General features: G+C 44.5%; 1 protein-coding gene across 3 annotated transcripts in view; it reads right to left on the bottom strand.

Annotated features, from left to right (window-relative positions):
* The window catches only part of DNAH8 (dynein axonemal heavy chain 8), a 251,771-nt gene extending 239,125 nt beyond the window's left edge, over positions 1-12,646 (bottom strand). For all 3 annotated transcript variants that reach the window (XM_084754008.1, XM_084754009.1, XM_084754007.1), the window contains exons 1-3: positions 12,510-12,646; positions 7,067-7,126; positions 4,002-4,211 (exon numbers count right to left, since the gene is read on the bottom strand). The gene's annotated coding sequence lies outside the window, so the exon portion shown is untranslated. The remainder of the gene's footprint in view (positions 1-4,001; positions 4,212-7,066; positions 7,127-12,509) is intronic.
* Between the last annotated feature and the right edge of the window lie 4,210 nt (positions 12,647-16,856).

Consider the following 16,856-nt stretch of genomic DNA (forward strand, 5'->3'; position numbering starts at 1 on the left):
TATACTAGGAGCAACAAGAGGGCTGGTCAGTAAGCAGCTTTTCGCTCACGGTTCCCTACCAGTGCTGTCGCTTGAGTTACTATTCTGACTTCCCTCAGTGGTGAACTGTGACCTGAAAATATAAAAATAAACCCTCTCTTTCTCAGGTTGCTTTTGATCCTGGTGGTTATCCAAAGCCACGGAGCGCAAACTAGGGCGTTCCCCTCGAAAGCCAGACGGGTAACAAACACATTCACCTACTCCTTTCCCACGGTAGTAAATAAGCTGAGCACAAGACTGTAGTACCGCCGCGTGGGATTTAGTAGAAGCAAGCGGACTAGGAGTTCAAGGGAACCCTTAGCTACATAGTGAGTAAGCGATCAGCCGGAACTATATGAGACCACATCTCAAATATAAATAAGTAAGGGCTGGGGGTATGGCTCAGTCGCTAAAGCACTTTCTGTGGAAAACGTAGGGCTAGAGTTTGGATTGCCAGAAAGTCACTTATCACTGGGCTAGTTCACTGGCTCAGTGGTTGTCAGTGCACGCAGCTCTCGAAGAGGACCTGAGTTCAGTTTCCAGCATCCACAGTGAGTTGTTTGCAGCCACCTGTAATCTAAGACGGGTAAACGCTCTCTCTTCTGTCCTCCCTGAGCACTTTCACCATCCAGGAGCTGGAGAGATGGCTCAATGTTTAAGAGTACTGGCTGCTCTTCCAGAGAATAGAGTTCAATTCCCAGCACCTGAACGGTGGTGCACACTACCTGTAGATCCTGCTTCACGGGATCCAACACCCTTTCCTAACCTCCGTGGGCATCGGGCATGCACGTGGTACCCAGGCATACATGCAGGCAAAACATTCATATACAAAGATAAGATCTTTTTGTTTGTTTTGTTTTGTTTTGTTTTTCGAGACAGGGTTTCTCTGTGGTGTATGTAACCTTGGCTGTCCTGGACTCGCTTTGTAGACCCTGTCACTTGTCCTTCCCAAATCCTTAAGGAGACAGTAGTGATCTTCCGCTTTTTAACTAACGACTTAATTTTATTCTAGATTTATGTATCTTGTTTATTTTCATGTGTGTGCGTGTTTTGCCATTCACCACATGCTTGCCTGGTTCCTGCAGATGTCAGAAGAGGGCTTTGGATCCCCCGGACTGGAGTTGCAGGCAGTCGCGAGCTGCCACACGAGTGCTGGGAATCAAACCCCAGTCCTCTTCAAGAGAAGCCAGTGCTCTCAACCACTGAGCCAGCTTTGCAGTCCACGTAAAGAGCTTTCTAAACTTAGATCCATCGTTATACATGCCAACTTAAAATTCTTTTCTGGGGGTATTGGAAAGTGAGAGATGGGAAGCAGGGCGTGGTGGTGCATGCCTTTAATCCCAGCACTCAGGAGGCAGAGGCAGATGGATCGCTGTGAGTTCGAGGCCAGCCTGGTCTACAAAGTGAGTCCAGGACAGGCAAGGCTACACAGAGAGACCCTGTCTCGAAAAACTAAAAAAAAAAAAAAAAAAAAAAAGGAAACAAAATTACTAGCAGTTGTCACTTTGAGTGGAAGAGGCTATAATGAGAGCTTTATTTTTCAATACTAAGTTTTTCTATGTGACGCTTTGCAGAAGTGTGCTAATGCTATTACTTGTGTTAGGTGTATATCACATACAATAACATGGAATGTAGTTTATATTGTTTCTTCACATTTCTTACAATTTAAGTTTTATGATCTAAGACTGGTGAGGTGGCTCATCTAGTAAAAAACTGACTCTTGAAAGTTGTCCTCTGACCCCTATGCACATGCCATGGCACTCATAGGCGCGTGCGCGCGTGCGCGCACACACACACACACACACACACACACACACACAGTATAACAAAAAAATAAAATTTATGCCACACTCAATAAATAAATAAATAAATGTGTCCAAGCATGGTGATGCACGCCTTTAATCCTAGCACTTGGGAGGCAGAGGCAGGTGGATCTCTGTGAGTTCGAGACCAGCCTGGTCTACAAAGCGAGTCCAGGAAACCCTGTCTCGAAGAACCAAAAAAAAAAAAAAAAAGTAACCAAAATTTCAAATGTAAGATCTCATACTGGGGGTATATATTAGTGGTGAACTGTGTATGCAAGACCCTAGGTTTAATGCCCTACAGCAAATAAAATAATTTAAAAGTTAAATTTAAAAATTGGACCTAAAATTCCCTATGAGTTTACCTCAAGCATCCACACTCTACTGACTTCAAGAACACAGCATAAATAGTGAACAATTGTTTACCTTTTCAGCACATAAGCATACCTAATCCCACTCTCAATTAAAAATTTGAAGTTCAAGGAATTTCCATGAAGTTGCCTCCTTGTCATTTTCAGAAGCAATAGGAAGGAGAAAGGAAGTAGAAAGGCCCCACAATTTGGAGGAGCTGGGTACACACTTGTGTCCTGTGTGCATGGTCAGTTGCATTCCACTATTTCCTCCGGTCCCCATTTCTGTAGCCCCAACTGGGAAAAGCACTTGTTCTTTACTGATTTTGTGAGTCCTCTGCATGGTTGGGTGCCATGGTTACTGTATATAGTGAGGACAGCTCCAAGGTCTGGTTGAGAAGAAGGTTTTTATTGTAGACATGAGGGTGAGTGTAGCCAGAGGCATCTGGAAGAGTCCAGAGCAGAGAGAAATAGTAGCAGCCTGAACCAGGCTACGAGTGGAGGAGGGGAGGAGAGCAAGAGAGAAAAGACCAGAAAACCTAGATGAAGACAAAGGAGAAGAAGACCAAGAGGGTGTACAGCTAAAGTGGCAGGGTTGTCTAGGAATGAGAAGCCGAGGGAAAGCCCATGAGCTGAAGACGGTTAGGGTATGGGGCAGAGTGAGAACCACCTGTGTGCCAGCATGGGCTCTGTAACAGACATTTGCAACGCTGAGAGAGCCCTGGAAGCCAGCGAGCATGCACTTTGGTATGCTGCTAGGCACCACTGTTGTCTATTTGTTCCCAGTTTCTTTTAGACCTGACAGGTGCATCTAAAAGTGAGGAGTCTGCTGGGGGCGGTGGTGGTGCACACCTTTAATCCCAGCACTTAGGAGGCAGAGGCAGGTGGATCTCCCTGAGTTCAAGGCCAGCCTAGACTACAGAGCTAGTTCCAGGACAGCCAGAGCTGTTAGACAGAGAAACCCTGTCTCAGAAAACCAAAAATAAAAATAAATAAATAAATAAATAAAAGTGAGGAGTCCCTGTAAAGCAAAATGCACAGACTGGCAAGACAAACTGTTAAACACAGCTAAGGTTGGATAATCTCAATAGAAGGTGGTTGAGGGGCTGAAGAGACAGCTCAGCAGTTTAGAGCATTGGCTGTTCCTCCAGAGGGCCTGAGTTGACTCCCAGCACGCACAGGATGAGTCACAATCATCTGTAACTCCAGTTTGAGAGGGTTGATGCCCTCTTCTGGCCTCTGTGGGTACCAGGCATGCACGTAATGTGCAGATATACATGTAAACAAGCAACCATACTAATAAATTCCTTCCCCCTCCCTCCCTCCCTCCCTTTATCCCTCCCTCTCTCCCTTCTTCCCTCCATCCCTCCTTCCCTCCGATCTTTTCTTCCTCTCTCATTGCTTATCTTTCTCCTTTGCCATCGCTCCTTGTTTCTTTCCTTCATCTGTCCCTATCCAACCATGCATACTAATAATTTACTGCCAGGGGCCTCACGCCTAACCCCTAACTTTCACTTTTAAAAAGGAGCGGACCAGGATGTGGAGTTAGACACTCAGCGAAGTCTTGGATTGACAGGAGCCTTGCTCTTCCCGAGTGGTAGCTGCTGCAAACGCCACTCCAAGCTTTGGCTTGGATTCACAAGAGCTTTGCTCTTCCCGGGTGGTAGCTGCTGCAAACGCCACTAACTCCTAACTTTCACTTTTAAAAAGGACCGGAACAAGATGTGGCGTCAGACACCCAGTGAAGTCTTGGACTGACAGGAGCCTCGCTCTTCCCAGGTAGTAGCTGCTGTACCCGCCACCCCAAGCTTTGGGTCTACCACTTACTCACCTTTACGCAAACTGGTGGGTGGCTGTCTCGAACCTTAGACCACCAAAGCCGGTCGCAGGTCGCAGGAGTGGCTGCTCTGGGAGAGCTGCTCTTAGCCTCTGCTGCCACCCGGGCTCAGCCGTTGAGAATATACAAGGGAGGTTGAGTGGAGGGGCCTCGCGCTGGCTCCCGCAAGATGCTGTTCCCCGCGGGGTTCCTCGCCGTGGAGTGCTGCAAGGCAAGGGTCTGCCCATCATGTAACCCACCTATACAAGTCTGTGAGCCGGGCGGTGGTGGCGCATGCCTTTAATCCCAGCACTTGGGCGGCAGAGGCAGACGGATTGCTGTGAGTTCGAGGCCAGCCTGGTCTACAAAGCGAGTCTAGAACAGTCAAGGCTACACAGAGAGACCCTGTCTTGAAAAAACAAAAACAAACAAACAAAAAAAAAACCAAACAAGCTGTGAACCGAAACTTTGCTTAGGGGGCTCTGGGCACAGGGGAGCATCTACCTGGAGATGTTAATTGTGAGGGTGGGGGCCCTGGCCCTTTCACACTCATAAAACATGGTGAGAATTCAATAATGTGCCACTTTCTTGAGAGCCTCGTAGAAGCCTTTGAGGGAGCAGCATAGAGCTGTGTAAATTGCTAACAATGCTTTCTATGACCTTTACAAATTTCTGAAATTTCTTAGCGTTACATTTTAGTAACTTAATTACTTAGATGCCTTAGCTTATTAGGAGTGATTGACCATAGGCTGGGGCGACTGAAGGAAAAGGATGTGAGAGTGTTATGGAGTTTGAGACCCCTGGGACAAAGAACACAGATTCATTATACTTTTAAATAAAGGGTTTACTGTTTGCTGCTAGCAGGACACAGCCTTCAAGCCAAGTCTCAAGTGTGTCCTACAGGAAAGGTACAGAGAAGTTTTTTGGTTTTTTTTTTATTTTTTTTGTTTTTTAAGGCGAAAACCACAAGAGGACCTTCAATATCTATGAAAGCAAGCAAAAAGTTGTTCTGTTTGGCCAAGTTAAGTGTGGTCAAGGCAACCCAACGGAATCCTTAGATGTGTGTGTGTAAGCAAATTATAGAAGCATATAAGAAAACAACAACAACAAAACCCCCAACAAGAAGAAAGCAGCAGTTAGCCATACCCTTATCATGACAAAGCTGGCGGTTATGGCTGTACACTACAGAGCGAGGGTTGCTAAGTCAGGGGTGCTTGCAGGGAACTCACTTCCAAAAATTTGAGTCTGGGGTGAACAGAGGTTAAGTCTGAGGCTGGAGGCCTGGCACAGAATAGCAACAACTTGCTAGGACTTAGAAGCCCTTAGCAGATGGGCCTCTGAGCGAGTCTGGGAGGGGCTGTCCGGATAAGGAGGTACATTGAATTGGGGGCTCATCCCACTACGGGAGACACCATATCATGGGCTGAGGCCCTGGACTGAGTGAGAGGAGACCCAAGTGCCGATTAGCATTTATCTCTCTCCGCTCCCCAACTTCTGACACAATGTGACCAGCGGTCCTAAGTGTCTTCTGCTGTCACCGACTGAAATAAACCCCAGGGCTATGAGCCAAAAGAAACCCTTCCTGCTTTAAGTTGCTTCTGTCAGATATTTCTCTTGGTGAGCAGACAAGTAACTAAGCATCTAAGACATTATAATAGCGTTTACACTGTGGACTTGGCCCCTCTCCCTTTGTAGGTTTTTCTGGAGAGTCCTGGGAAGAATGATCTTAGAAGAGAGAGCCAAAAAGTCACCTTACCCATGAATATGCCATTTCCATCCACTTCATAAATATTTATTAAAAAAAAACAACTTTAAAATCCACAGCAGAAGACTCACTGTGCCGTCACCCTCTCTTGGGCAATACACTTCAATCTCTTTGGAGTGCTTGCTATGTTTTGCTAAATAAACTGCTTCCCTGCTGTCTCTTGACTGAATTCTTTCCTCTGAGATGACAGGAGCCAAGAGAATCTTTGCTAAGAGGTATCAATTTAAATAAGCCAGAGTGCAGGCGTGGGAAGAGCTGCCAGGTAGCAATGTAGAGTAACGGGTCTAGGATGAGGCTATCTCTCTGCGGCACACACAGAGTAGGTCCAACTTCAAGACCTGACGTGAGAGCTCCTGGGTGAGAGCCTGGGCTGCTTCCTTAGCTCCTGAAGCAACAAAATAAGGTCCCAGCAAACATCACACGATGAAAGCCCAGGATATAAGCCGGGCCTGGCGGCTCACGTCTTTAACCCCAGCACTCAGGAGGCAGAGGCAGGCGGATCGCTGTGAGTTCGAGGCCAGCCTGGTCTACAAAGTGAGTCCAGGATAGCCAAGGCTAGACAGAAAAACCTTTTCGTAAAAAAACCAATAAAATAAAACAAAGAAAGAAAGCCCAGGAGACAGAGACCAACTTATTTACTGTTTGCTGAGTGCTTCAGCCTAGATTCCTAAGCTGCCCACATCGGCCACTTGCCTCTTGCCCATAGTGTCCACTGAGGCCATTGGTAGCAGAGATGCTGGTGCCGTCATGTGCCCATTTCATCATTTATTGGGCTCTGAGTCATAAGCACCTCTCTCCTGTTGGTGGAGTTTCCTTATCCTCTTTTGGCATAGATTAAGATGCTGAGGCTTGGCTCTTTGCTATATTTCTTTTATTTATTTATTTTGTTTGTTTGGTTGGTTGGTATTGGTTTTGGTTTTGGTTTTTTGGTTTTTCAAGACAGGGTTTCTCTGTGTAGCTTTGGCTATCCTGGACTCACTCTGTAGACCAGGTTGGTCTCGAACTCACAGAGATCCTCCTGCCTCTGCCTCCCGAGTGCTGGGATTAAAGGTGTGCGCCACCACCCCTGGCTTCTTTGCCATCTTTCATGTCATGCCTACATCTATGTCTCCTAACCTAATTAAGAAACAAATTACTGAGTATCATATCCTATAGAGCTTTAAATGTATTCATATATCTCAAGTGGTAGCTTATCCCTTTGAACATACGCAGTCAAGCAATATTTAGAGGGGCTGGACAGGAAGTTCAGCTGTTAAGAGGGAGAAGGCAAAGGGTGGAGGTTCAGATCCTAGCCTGAGGGTCCTCAGTCACTTACACAATTCCAGCTCAAGGAGATCAACGTTCTCTTTTGGCCTCCACAGGCTCCTGCACGTACCTACGTGTAGACAGACACAAATGTATAATTAATAAAAATAAATCTTTTAAAAAGAAATAAGACATCCAGGATAGCCAAGGCTACACAGAGAGATCCTGTCTTGAAAAAAAAAATCAAAAAAAAAAAAAAAGAAAGAAAGAAAAGAAAAGAAAAAAGAAATAAGACTATATAGAGGCAGAGCTTTTGGCCTGATGATACCTATTGCTGTATTGTGTTCATGGGCACCATGATTCATGCAATAGCTTCATTAGGTTTGGCAGGAAACCAAGTCCATGGAACACTGCCATACAAGAACACTCTGGAGACACCCAAGACACTGGAAAACTATACGTAAAGCAGAGCTCTCTTGAGGCATAAGAAAAGTAAACACCACAGAGCACGAGGTACAGTATTACACACACACACACACACACACACACACAGAGAGAGAGGTGGGAGGAGGATCCCTCTACACATAGGAGGCACCATCCCATGGGCTGAGGCCCTGGACTGAGTGTAGAGAAGTGAGCCAAGAGTTCATCTCCCTCTGCTTCCCAACTTCATACACAATGTGACCAACTGCCTCAAGCTTATAATGTCTTTATAAGATATTAAATGCTCTAGACTTTGAGAATTAAATGTTCCTGAAAATACAGTGAGGGGTGTCTATAGAAAACGGCAGCACCTGGCAACAGCCTGGCCAACGTTAGCTATGGTCACTGGCAGTTTCGTATAGCACACTAATGCAGTGAACTGAAACACTGAACCAGAAATCTGGAAACCGAGATTCAGTATGGGAATAGTTAACTAGGTAACTAACCCGAATTGTGAAATCAGTCTGCCTCTGTGTATCCTTTTTAAAAAAATGTTCTAATTTCTAGATCGTCAGGACTCTAGAATTTTATCAAGTTTTTTTTTTTTGTTTTTGTTTTTGTTTTTTGCTTTCCAGCCTCAACAATGAGGCAAATGGTTAAGCTGTTGACACAAATCAGAAAGTCAAAACTAATTACTCACAATGCTTAGGTGTCGCAGGGTAAACGCAATGCAGCTGCACAGGTCATCAGGAATTTGTTATGCTGTCGCAGTCCTAACAGAACCATAAGGTCTTATTGTGGGATCCGCCTGCCTCTGCCTCTGCCTCTGCCTCTGCCTCTGCCTCTGCCTCTGCCTCTGCCTCTGCCTCTGCCTCTGCCTCTGCCTCCTGAGTGCTGGGATTAAAGGTGTGCTCCACCATGCCCAGCTCGTGGGATAATAATTTAAGTCGCCAACTGTTTCTACATGTAATTCTTTTTTTAAAAGATTTATTTGAGTGACTGTGAGTATATGTCATGTGACCACAGGTGCCCACTGAGCCTAGAAGAAAACAGTGAAGCTCCTGCAACTGGGGTCACAGGTGGTTGTGAACCTGCCCAACATGGTGCAGGGAACTGAACTCAGGTCCTCCAGAAGAACAGCAAATGCTCTTAGCTGATCTCCCTTGCACCTATATGTAAATATTAAATAACCACACGTGGCTAATTCCTATAGCTGCAGCACACACACACACACACACACACACACACACACACACACACACACACGTTGAATTGTTGAGTAGTGCACTCTGTTTAAAAAGAAACCTACCAGTCTACATGAGACCCTGTCCAAAATAAAAAATAATAAAAATAAAAAAAGAAACCTACCAATGTAGACACTCAAACATCTGTCACAAGGAACCTAGCTAAGTTATGAAATGGCACCCATTATAAACCAATTATATTGGGCTGGAGAGATGACTCAGTGGTTAAGAGCACTGACTGTTCTTCCAGAGGTCCTGAGTTCAATTCCCAGCAACCACATAGTGGCTCACAACCATCTATAATGTGATCTGATGCCCTCTTCTGGCCTGCAGGTATATGTGCAGGCAGAGCACTGTATACATAATAAATAAGTAAATAAATCTTAAAAAAAAAAAAACAATTATGCCAGGCATAGTGGTGCATGCCTTTAATCCCAGCACTTAAGAGGCAGAAGCAGGTGGATCGCTGTGAGTTCAAAGCCAGCCTGGTCTACAGTGCGAGTCCAGGACAGCTAAGGCTACACAGAGTGACCTTGTCTTGGGGGGGGGGGGAACAATTATATCTGTGAAAGCATTTTAAACACTGTGATAATTGACCTCATCAGGTTGACTAGACTTAGAATCATCACAGGAACACTCCTTAGTGAATCCCATCTGGATGTTTCTAGAAGGGATTAATTGAGAGAAGGCCCAGTCTGATTGTTTGTAGTCCCACTCCACTGACAAGATACAGGACTGAAGAAAAAGAAGTAAGTGGCCAGGGGCTAGAGAGATGGCTCAGTGGCTAAGAGCCTGAGTTCAATTCCCAGCAACCACATGGTGCCTCACAATCATCTATAATGAGATCTGGTGTCCTCTTCTGGCATGCAGGCAGAACACTGTATATATGATAAATAAATACATCTTTTTTTTTTAAAGAAAGAAATGAAGAAGAAGAAGAAGAGGAGGAGGAGGAGGAGGAAGAGGAAGAGGAAGAGGAGGAGGAGGAGGAGGAAGAAGAACTTGAAGAAAGTGGCCAGATAGTGGTGACACATGCCTTTAATCCCAAAACAGGAAACAGAGACAGGTAGATGAGGCCAGTCTGGTCTACAAAGCAAGTTCAAGGACAGCCAGGCATACATAGAGAAACAAAGGCTTCCATGCTTTCCCCATTGTGGCAGACTACATCCCCTATAAGATAAGATAAACCCCTCCTTGCTGAAGTTGCTTCCTAGGTACCATTCACAGCCACAGGTAAAATAATTAATACAAACATCCTTCAAGTAGATTTTAGTCCACGCTCAAGGCAGGGAAGTCAGGGCAGAAGGAGCCTTAGCAGTCAGTCACGTGACATCCATAGCCTAGAAGCAGAAACCCTGTGGCCAGGTTACTCTATTCTTTTTATCCAATTCAGGAATCCCCTGCCAAGGGCACAGTAGTATCCACATAGGGTGTGTAGTCTAAATTTCCTTGTCCAATATATTTTATTAACAACTTATTAACCGAGAGTATGTCACTTATAACCCGATTAACCAAAACAATAGGAAAAGAGGATTGAGGAACACAATAACAAAACCGTAAGGATATCAGTTCCGAGGAATGATTCTCCAGGCGTAATCAGCAGGATTTCTTCTGCTGGAACCTGGAGTAACCAGAACCCAGAACCTCAGCAGGATCCGGAGCCCGGAAGCCGTCCCTCGAGTGGTTCTCTCTAAAAGCATCTCAAAGAGGAGTGATGAACAGCCAAAACTATCCCAAGTCTCCAATGAACCTCGCCTCCAGTTCTGGGCTCATTTATATATCTCCTCCCAGAGTCTGTTCACGGGATCTTTTCGGCTGTCAACAATCAAGCTCCAGCACGAGGTGGTTGGTCTTCTAGTGGATTAACATCACCTGTTCTCTCACAAGACCATTCCGATCCCACACTTGGGATTGTAAAAAAACTCTCACAGGCATGCTCAGAGCCACCTGTCAACTAATTCTAGGTTCTGCAAAGCTGACAACAGGAGCCATCTCAACCTCTCTCTCTCTCTCTCTCTCTCTCTCAGAGACAAGCGTTCTCTGTGTAGCCCTGACTGTTCTGTATTGCTCTCTGTAGACCAGTCCCCCAAAAAAGTGTGTGTGTGTGTATATATATATATATATATATTTTTATGTATATGAATGTTTTGTCTGCATATATGTATGTGCACCACGTGCATGAAGCACCAGAAGTCAGAAGATGGCACTGGATCTCCCGGGACTAGAGTTACAAAGAGCTGTGGGCTGCAACATAGCTGCTCACAACTGAACACAGGTCTTCTGCAAGAGTAGCAAGTGCTCTTAACCACAGAGCCACCTCTAGCTCCACACATTAGTCACCAGGTTTTGTGACGATGCATTACGTCACCGCTCAGAAAAGAAACACACCCTGGAACAGCCATATTCACCGGAAGCAGTGAGAGTCATGAGCCCGGCACAGCTGCTTGACACAGTTCCAGCAAAGCTGAGAGCAATCGCAATAGTCACTGTCCTTCCTTCTATCCGTAACTTTTGGGTTTTGGTCTCTATGTTGCATTAGTGGAGACTTTTCTGTATTGTGATTCAATTTATGTCTTTTCCTGAGGAAAATTATGCCTGAATCTTTTCAGGAAAATCCTAAAAGTAACTTTATGTGGCCACTATTTGGAAGTCTTCCTTATGCCCTGGATAAGCACAGATAAGCACATAGCTAGATGAGGCCATTACTCCAGAAATCTTACCAGAGTATCTGTCCCTGAGCTAACTCGAACAGCGTAACCGGTGCAGGATAAACAGAGGCAACTGACAAACGCTGACTGGCCAGGAGAACAGGTCACAGATTCAAGATCTCTATTATAGGCTTAAAGCTCTCTGAAAAGGTCATTCAAAGATAGGGGGTCATACAGAGCACACTCCTGAAGGAATAAAACTCAGTAAATAAGACAGATTCACTAAAATAAACTTTTCTTACTTTATAACATAGATGATGAAACATGTAGTAAAAGAAGTTAGGCGTTAGTATTTGCTATTCATAAAAAGACCGGTTCAGATATTTTCTATTTATCTGGAGTGCTCTCAAACTACAAATACTGACAACCTAAAAGCAGGCTGTCATATATTAAATGTGTTTCCTTTGGAGGACACATTCTTTCGATTCCTTAATTTGGAGTTATAGGAATAATAATAATAATAATAATAATAATAATAATAATAATAATAATAATAACAACAACAACAATAAGCTGTTGTTTGTATTTTCTAATTGTAACTGAACTTGTAACCCTGGACATGTAATGAAAAATCCAACACATACTCTGTACCACTTGGGTAATCATTAATCTGTCTTTGTTCCATGAAACTTGTATAAATAAAGACGCACCTGCTTGCTGGTAAGTCAGAGGCACAGAATCAGCCTGATTTCTAGATAGGCAGAGCTGCTAAATTCCCCTGAGCATCTTTCCTAGCTAACTAATTCTTCCCCTCTCTGCCAGCTCCTTATGTCCTCTGCATGGGGGCCACCACCCTGTCAGCAGAGACCCCCACCACCACCACTCCCCTGTCTGTGCTGGGGAAGGCCCCTGGCAACATCCCTTATGTCCCAAACAGAACTCTTGGCCTGGGGCATGACTCAGTTGGTAGCATGCTAATACAAATGACAGCACTTGGGAGGTGGAGACAGGAGGATCAGTTGTCCAAGGTCCTCCTCAGCTATAACTAGTTCCAGGCCAGCTTGTCACAAAGACAAGGGGGTAGGGGAGTTCCTTGGAGCTTGTTGGAATTCATAGTTTCTTAAATAGGGACCATTCCTAAATTGTTCTTTCCCCACAATCCCTATATTCTAAAGTGGGTTGTATATGTAGTACTTACGTTTTTAATTTTTAAAAAAGTTATTATAAAGCATTCACGCTATTAGAGAAAAATAAAGAACGATACAATGACCATTCGTGTGCCCAATGTGGACCTTAAGCGGTCAGCTCTTAAATTCCCTGGAGAGCTCCTACTCCGCCTTTCTCTCCCTCCACTGTTCCTTAGAGGAAATTCTGTTCTAGAACTTGTTTGTTCCCATGAACTTCCAGATTCCAGACTAGATTGCTTTTGGCTACAAACAAAGCACTACCTTATTTTTCATATCTTAAATCTTTTGAAGATGATACCAGCTTCTCTATTTTGCCATTTACCTATGTTTCTGTTTGCTTTTTTTTTTTAAAGATTTATTTATTTATTGTATATGAGTGCTTTATCTGCAGAAGAGGGCATCAGATCACATTATAGATGGTTTTGAGCCACCATGTGGTTGCTGGGAATTGAACTCAGGACCTCTAGAAGAGCAGGCAGCGCTCTTAACCACTGAGCCATCTCTCCAGCCCCTCTGTTTGCTTTTTTAAAAATCTTTACTCATTGATTTGTAAAAAAAATACATATTTTGCATATAGAACCTATGTTTGCCTTATGTGTATATGGCATATACCTCCCTTACCCAAGACTAGGTTTGTCTTTTTCTCTTTCTTTCTTTCTTTCTTTCTTTCTTTCTTTCTTTCTTTCTTTCTATCTTTTTGTTTTTTGAGACAGAGTTTCCCTGTGTAACAGCCCTGGCTGTCCTGGAATCACTTTGAGGACCAGGCTGGCCTCTAACTTACAGAGATCTGCCTGCCTCTGCTGGGATTACAGGCGTGTGACACCACGCCCGTCTTGTCTTCTTCCTTTCCAATGACTTCTTTTATATTTTGTAACAATAAAGATATCAATTCCTGTCACATTTCTCTCCATAGTGTATACTGGAAGTTTTGGTTTCTTTAAAACGTCAGTTATGTAAACATATTTTTGTTTTAATCCCAAGTGTGGGGTATTGGGCTGCTTTAGTTTGTCCACAGCTGATAATTGCCTCGTGCAGGGGATGGTCTTTGTCAGGTGGTAACAGCCTTGTGCTCATGGAAAGGGATATGGTCTTTACCGGCTAACTACTACCAGAGTTAGTGGAATTCTGAGGACTCTGGGAAAGCATAAATATCAGAGCCCAGAGAGAGGGGTTTCAAAGAGATGGACAGAGAAAGAAGAAGGCTGCTGGCTCTGGTGAACTGCTGGATATCCTGATGAATGAAATTGATATTTTCCCAAACAACCCGATGACCCTAACCAGCTGGAACTAAATATAAAGAGGTTTTCGCACCTTGTCCCTTCTAACCTTCTTGGTTAGAGCCTGCCTTGGGTTGGGGGTGGTTGAAGGGAGATAAAGTCATTAAGGAACCCCAAATAAAATAGAGTTTAAAGCCAGGCATGATGGTGCATGCCTTTAAACCCAGCACTCGGGAGGCAGAGGCAGGTGGATCAGCCAAGGCTACACAGAGAAACCCTGTCTTGAAAAAAACACAACCCCCCCAAAAAAGTAGCACTTACAATAAGTGCTATTACTCATGTGGTGGTAGAGATGAGGAAGGGAGAGGGAGGGAAGGAAGGAAGAAGGGAGGAGGAAGGCAGGAACAGAGAGGGAGATGGAGAGAGGGGCAGATTCACCAAGAACCAAAGCCGCCTTTTTTTTAAAGATGGGGTCTCATAAAGCCCCGGTTGGCCTTGTGCCAGAGTCTGCTCTGGACAATACTGAACAGGTCCTAGACCAGGGAGTGAAGCTGAGAAATAAAAGATCAGAAATAAGAAACTGAGGCAAGAAATAGTCAGAAATGCAGGATAGTCGAGAAGGCCTGCAGTCAATACCACAGGACACCTCAGCTTTATCCACCAGTTCAAATGATACACATGTCAGCCATGAGGAATCAAAGCAGATTAGTTCTCAGGAGATACTGCTAACATTCTCACGGGAACAGCAGTGTAATCTCAACCAACCACGGTTGATTGAGGCCATAGTGTATTTTTTCTAATAGTTTGAAGACCTTGAGCGTTGGGGGATGGTCTGATGTATTTTGATACTAATTACTGCTTACTGTCTCTGTGACTTACCTTTTGCTTAATAAAAAGCCATCCCACCTGGGCAGGACAGAGGAGATAGGTGGGGCTAGGAGAGAGAGGAATTCTGGGAAGAAGAGAGACCACCACAAGGAGGGAGAAGAAAGAGGAGAAAGGAGAAAGACCTGAAGGGAAGAGAGGAAGGCCGCCATGGGTTAGATGGAGGAGAAGCACATGGCCGGTGTGGATGGCGAATCCGGCCCAGATGAAGAACATGAGCAAGTATTTGGGATTATGGATGGGAGGTAGCTTGATAAAAGTTATTGGAAGCAGATGGCATGGGATTGAGGCAGGGATCCCATGCCTGCCCCACTATGGGAGGTAGTTTAGAAGATTGATATCTGCCCTGCCCCAGGTTAACTAAGGCTATTTTAAAATATAACAAGTGTCCGTGTCTTGATTGATTGCCAGCCAGGCCTATTGATAATACAGATAATTTAAAAAACAATACCTTGAGTGTGCACCTGGCAGAACATCTTGCTTAATTATGGTTTCAGCAATTTACGTGATTCTTATGATGGAGCAGAGAGCATGAGAGCAGTGCAAATGGACAGAGAGTCTTCACAAACGGTTTGAATTCACTGTGTCCACACTGGCCTTAAGCTCCGGATCCTCCTACCTCTACCTTCCAATTACTGGGATTATGGATGTGAGCCACCACACCTGATCAATCACGGTGTCGTGGGGTTTGCTTAAGTCCAACATAACTCAAACACCAGTCAATGCAGATGACAAAAATTTATTGTAATCAAGTTGCTACCGATCTCTCAGAGCCTCAAAACAGACTCAGGAACTGAACTGCGACCCTGAAGGGATGTTGTAAAGCGTATTTAAAGGATGAAACTACAAAAGCAAAAGGATGTGGGGTGGCTGTGGCATTGTCCAGTCGTAATTTGACATAAGGGGTTGAGGAGGGAAGTTTCCATCAGTCAGGATGGGAGTAGGTTCCTGGGCCTGGGCACATAAATTTAGGTTGGTTATGCCAGCAAGATAGAGAAGTTGTCTTTGAGATGGCTGGATTCAGACAACTGTCTCCTTACAAGTTGTCCCTGAGGGCTGGAGAGATGGCTCAGAGGTTAAGAGCATGGGCTGCTCTTCCAAAGGTCCTGAGTTCAATTCCCAGAAACCACATGGTGGCTCACAACCATCTATAATGAGATCTGGCGCCCTCTTCAGCCCTGCAGGCTGAATACTACATACATAATAAATAAATCTTAAAAAACAAACAAACAAACAAACAAACAAGTTGTCCCTGAGATGTCTGGACTCAGACAACTGTTTCCTTACAGCAGAAACTGCACAGCAATTGGGAAGTCCCCAGTTCCCCTAGGACTTAGTTTCCCCCAAGGATTAAACAGAGTCTGAAAATGAATTGGTAGTACTTAGAATAAATTGCTTTTGCCTGTTATATACTCTTTTGATACATACTCTGTCTGTAGAAGTGAGTCATTAAAATCCCATTCAAACTCAGGTGGTTTGCTTGTACTACGTTGTCAACCCATAGCTTACACTGTATTCAATTCTCAACAAATTCTGTAAGGAGGCTTTGCAAATGTTAGGCTAAAGTTTGACAACAGGTCCACCACTTTAGCTCAGAACATTAAGTTGACCTAAATTTGCCTTAACCAAACCCATCTTGTTGTTTTAGCCTGGAAGCTCCCTATTACGAGGCCCTCAGTTCTTGGAAACTTCCTATGACATTAGACTTAGCCAACAAGTTCAAAGGTTAGCAAGCACTTCTTTGTGTGGATAGCCTAAATGTTGCAAATGCACTTGTTTGTGAGTGCAAGTACACCTGCTGCCGTTCCTCCCATATAAAAACTGGCCTTGAGGCAGGCCTGGTGGCGCATGCCTTTAATCCCAGCACTTGGGAGGCAGAGGCAGACTGATCGCTGTGAGTTCGAGGCCAGCCTGGTCTACAAAGCAAGTCCAGGACAGTCAAGGATAACACAGAGAGACTCTGTCTCCACCCCCCAACAAACAAACAAATAAAAAAACAAAAAACTGACCCTGAGAACTGCACAGGATCAAAGTGTTGGTTCTGGAGTCCAGCTGTGTTCTCATCCATCAGTTTGGAAAAGAATGTTCAATAAATTGCCACACAAACCATTTGAACACCAATTTCAGTGAGATATTGATGGTTTATCAGACTACCACATCCTAAGAGTGACCAAGACCAGGGACACAGTGGAGCTAAACTGTGACCCTGGTCTGTTTCTAAGGCAGGTTTTTATAACAAAAACTGTAAACAGGTAA

This window comes from Acomys minous, assembly GCF_964271855.1.
Source record: "Acomys minous genome assembly, chromosome: 13".
In the NCBI taxonomy this organism is placed as follows: Eukaryota; Metazoa; Chordata; class Mammalia; order Rodentia; family Muridae; genus Acomys; species Acomys minous.